This window comes from Zootoca vivipara, chromosome 11 (genome assembly GCF_965207765.1).
Source record: "Zootoca vivipara chromosome 11, rZooViv2.hap1.1, whole genome shotgun sequence".
In the NCBI taxonomy this organism is placed as follows: domain Eukaryota; kingdom Metazoa; phylum Chordata; class Lepidosauria; order Squamata; family Lacertidae; genus Zootoca; species Zootoca vivipara.
Genome location: NC_142594.1, coordinates 43,542,149 through 43,546,854, shown reverse-complemented (window position 1 = coordinate 43,546,854; position 4,706 = coordinate 43,542,149).

The window sequence follows — 4,706 nt, the reverse complement described above, 5'->3', positions numbered from 1 at the left end:
TGTGTTATGAATGTTTATAGATAAAATATTATCTCGATGAGCCTTATGAAAGCTTTCAAAGATAAGTCAGCACTGAACAATTAGAGTTGAGGATGACCAAATAAATGCCTCCTTGTCTTTTAAGACTTCCTCTTAAGGCTCTTCTCTAGGTATTTCTGCTAAGTGAGATGGGACAGGAGGCTCCGTGGAAAAGGATCTTTCCAGTGTTGGCCCCTCTGTTCTGGAACAACCTCCCCAGTAAGATCATTGACATAATGCCCCTTCTCCACAAGAATATGTTTCTTGCAAAAGAGGCACTTTCACTGGTGAGCTTTAGCCAGCTTCGAACTATACAGTTCTATGATTCTATGATTTTCTTATTCTTCAAATGATTTTCTTATTCTTCCAAATGCTTTGGAAGCTCAGCCTACAATGATTACTTTCACTGTATTATTTATGTCATTAATTTTACTTTTGAATAATGATAATAAAAATAAAGGCTCTTATTTAAAATTAACAAAAGGCTTTCTTTAAGCAATGCCGTTCATAATGTTTAATATTTAACAATAGGAGATAGTATATATAGCTATTATTGGGTGTTATTTTTGAACTTTCTATATTTGTCTGTCAGCAAGTGGTATGTTACAGCATTATTGCTTCGTATTCCAAGAATGAAAATACATGTTGTAGTGTTTTTGTTTTGTTTTTGTTTTTAAAAAACAACTATACCCAACTATAAATGAGTAAAAATTGCTGGATTTCTCATCCCCCACAAATTAGCTCCATCCCTGCAACTAATTACTGGATTTCTTTCCGTTCCTCTCCCAATGGCCCATTGATTTTTATAGGGTGCTTGATTCAGACAATGCAAAAGAGCCAAACAAATTTAGGAACCATTTTTTGTTATGAGCTTTTCAATATTTGTTATCCACACTGGAAATTATGTAATGATTGTAAACATCTGCACACCTGTTCCCAATTCCACAAGCGCTGGGAAACACATGTGTTGTCTCACATAAACCCTGCAAATGCTCCGATTTGTTGTCCATCAGGGAAGGCCACATTTCCTCTTGATCTGGTGCCTCTTTTTGCCAAGGTGGCTTTTGAGACCGCGTGTGATTTACACGGCACTTATCATTAGCCTACGGATCTATTAAAATATAATAATCCTGGATTGCGTCCACACACTGAGGCCATGCTTATCTGCCTCGGATGTACACAACATGCATTGTTAATGTAGTTCATTTAAAGAAGTCATTTCCTAGAAGCTGCGAACAGCAGATAGGCTCCCTCTTTATTTGATTTAAACCGTACCACGTAGAAATTTCATTTAAGGTGATGTGGAAGCAGTGGCCATGGGGTTTTGTTCTTTTCTGTTCCAGTTGGTGGGATCAAGCTGTTATCTTTGCTTCCCTCTCCAGGTACAGGTTAAGCTTTCAATTTGTGCATCAACACAGATCGGACCGAGATTCAGGATTGGACCAAGGCCCATCTAGCCTAGCATCCTGTTCTTACAGCGACCAACTAGACGCCAATTTGGAAACCGCAAGCAGGAAATCAGTGCAACTGCGTTTTCCTCACCAAAGGAATCCCAGCAACTGGTTCTCAGAGGCTTACTGTCTCTGATCCTAGAGGTAATATCGCCACCATCATTTGTAGCCACTGATGACTTCCATTAAGGTTGGTCCAGAAGCTGCAGCTAGTGTGGGAAGTTGCAGCAAGGCTGTTGAAGACGATGCCCTATTGACAGAGCCTAACAAGCATGCTGAGAAAGCTGTACTGGCCGGCAGGCGAAATTAATGGACTACGCAGAATTGGATAAGATGGCAGGGAGAATTCAAAACCGACGGGACCAGAAGTTCTTGAAAGATTGGACTAAATTTGAAAAATATCTGAAAGACAATTGTAAACAACGAATCACGTTAGTAGGCTTGCAGGAAGTTTTGCAAGGAGAATTATATGAAATATTACAGAGAAAAATTAGGAGATTAAAATTGGTTATGTTTACTAAAGGTGATAGTAAATTAAGGAATACGAGAAGAAATTATGAAGATTGAAAATCCTTAGACGTCGCTGATGGAAGTAAAAAATATTGTATAAGATATGAATGTAAAATGATGTGTTAAAAATATGCAAAAAACCCAATAATATATATATTTTTTGAAAAGAGAAAGCTGTACTGGCTGCTCATGTGCTACGGGGCCACGTTTCAGGTCTTGCTGCTGGTGTATAAAGTCTTGAACAGTTTGGGACCAGATTATCTTGGGAAACACTTCACTTTGTAGACCATGGCGCAGTACTCAGGAAAGATACTTTCAGTAATGCCATATGGTCCTGGGGTTCATCTTGCACCGATTAAGGCCTGGGCTTTTAGTGTGACAGCAACTGCCTTTTGGAATGCGCTGCCTATGGACACCAGGCAGGTACCTATCCTGTTGACATTTAGAAGTCTGTTTAAACCTCTTCTGTTCACCCAGACTTTCTGTGGGGTGTTGATCCATCTGTATCAATGTACTAAGCTGATTGGTGATTAATAATAATAATAATAATAATAATAATAATAATAATAATAATTTATTTATACCCCACCCATCTGGTCGGGTTCCCCCAGCCACTCTGGGCAGCTTCCAACAAAATATTAAAATACAGAAATCCATCAAACTGTTTTTATAGGTATGCTTGGCTTGAATGAACATCATAATTTAATTCCCATATCCTTCCCAATTGGTGCTGGATCTCATCAATGAAATGGCATCTGGCCTACGTAAGGAGTTCCATGGGAAGCTTCCCAAGGAAAGCAAATGCCAAAGAATGCAACTTCATAGATGAGATTCTTACAGAACAAAACAGCCTGAAAGAGTCCCATGGCAATCACTAACACTGACTGCTAACTAGCAGCATGTAGAATTAAGATTTTGGTATAAAGAGCGTAAGAGCAGCCTTCTGAATCAGAGACCCATGTAGTCCACCATCCAGATTCATAATGGCCAACCAGTTGCCCAAGGGGGGGAAAAACAGAGTGCAACAGACTTCTCCCCACCTGCGATTCCCTGTAATAATAATAATAATAATAATAATAATAATAATAATAATAATAATTTATTTATACCCCACCCATCTGGTCGGGTTCCCCCAGCCACTCTGGGCAGCTTCCAACAAAATATTAAAATACAGAAATCCATCAAACATTAAAAGCTTCCCTAAACAGGGCTGCCTTGAGATGCCTTCTAAAGGTCCGGTAATTGTTGTTCTCTTTGACCTCTGGTGGGAGGTCAAATATGTATATACATATGTGATGTATCACATATAAATATGTGATGTATATACTATTTGTTACTGTCATTTTATTGTTCTGCTAAAAATATGAACAATTCTCACATGGTTATATGCCTATAATACTATATACCTAACATATGCATGCACACTCCAGATTTTCTAAAGAAGCAAGCACATAAATGAATGTGTAATACGATGCATCTGTAACTGTCTAAAAATACCCATGTATTAATACTTATAAGCTTATGCTTCAACCATACAGCATGGCATGGGTCTTGACTCTTTGAGACACAATATACATACAATATTTTGGGGCAGGGTGCATAATTCTGCTCATGATTCGTTGGGATTTTTTAGAACAACATCTGAGCATGAACAGCTCGGATGTAAGTGAGTGCTTTGTGCCAGAGGTCGTCCTCCGCAGACCAAGCTCAGGCAGGTCAGAATTGCCAAGATTCCTGCATAAATCCACTTGAAACAGATTTCCCCTCCATGGCTATCTCTCTGAGCTCTGTTTGATTACCACCGAGGACGCTGGGAGAACTTTGCACACTGGGCTATGTCATTCCCACCTCACAGACCAGGAAAGCAGATTAACGACTCAATTTGTATAACGAAGGCCAAGGCAAAAAAACAAAACCAGAACGGCTTATGTAACTGTTAAGCATTAATATTATCAAGCCTTGTGTGTGTTAAACCTCACAGCTGTTTCTTGTGGGGTCTATTCTTTTCTCTTTTTTGCAGCGATTGCATTATGACTTCATTTATGTGGGAGGAGAATGAAAGCCTTGGATTGTGTCAAGGCCTTAGCTGTCGGTGTTTGCTAATTGCAACAAGCGGGAAGGTACAGCCATCTCCTGCTTATAGAAAGATAACCGTAATTAGCGAGCTATCGGGTGCTGTTTATAACAAGCGCCTGCCTTTAGCTCATGCCAGAAATGCGAAGGGTGCGTCTCCTAATATGGAGAGAGCCAAAAGCACAGCAGAGTGTCACAGAACAAAGGAAGGCTTATATGTGCCACTGGGTCGGATAAACTTTATCTGCTCCTGCGTTGTAGCTTAATCAATGCTTCTCTCCCCCCCCCACATTTTAGGCTCCAACCTTGTTTTCCAAAAGAGAAATTGTGTGATTATGTGAGTGAATGATTTGAAAGAGCCATCCAACAAACGGGCTACGAAGCTCAGCTTTGCATGCAAGAGTGTCTGGATTCCACCTCCAGGCATCGCCAGGCAGTTCTGGGATGGTGGGTGGTAGAGAAATTAAGCGTGGCTTGTATTTCTTTTTCTTCTTCTTCTTCTTTTTAAATTAACTTTATTGTCTAAAAAGAAATTTATATAGATATGTCTTCGATATACAGAATGGTTTCCAATTCAACAAATTCATAGCAAAAACAAAAATTACAAAAAAGAATTATGTAAATAATATATAATCAAACACACACAAAAATTCT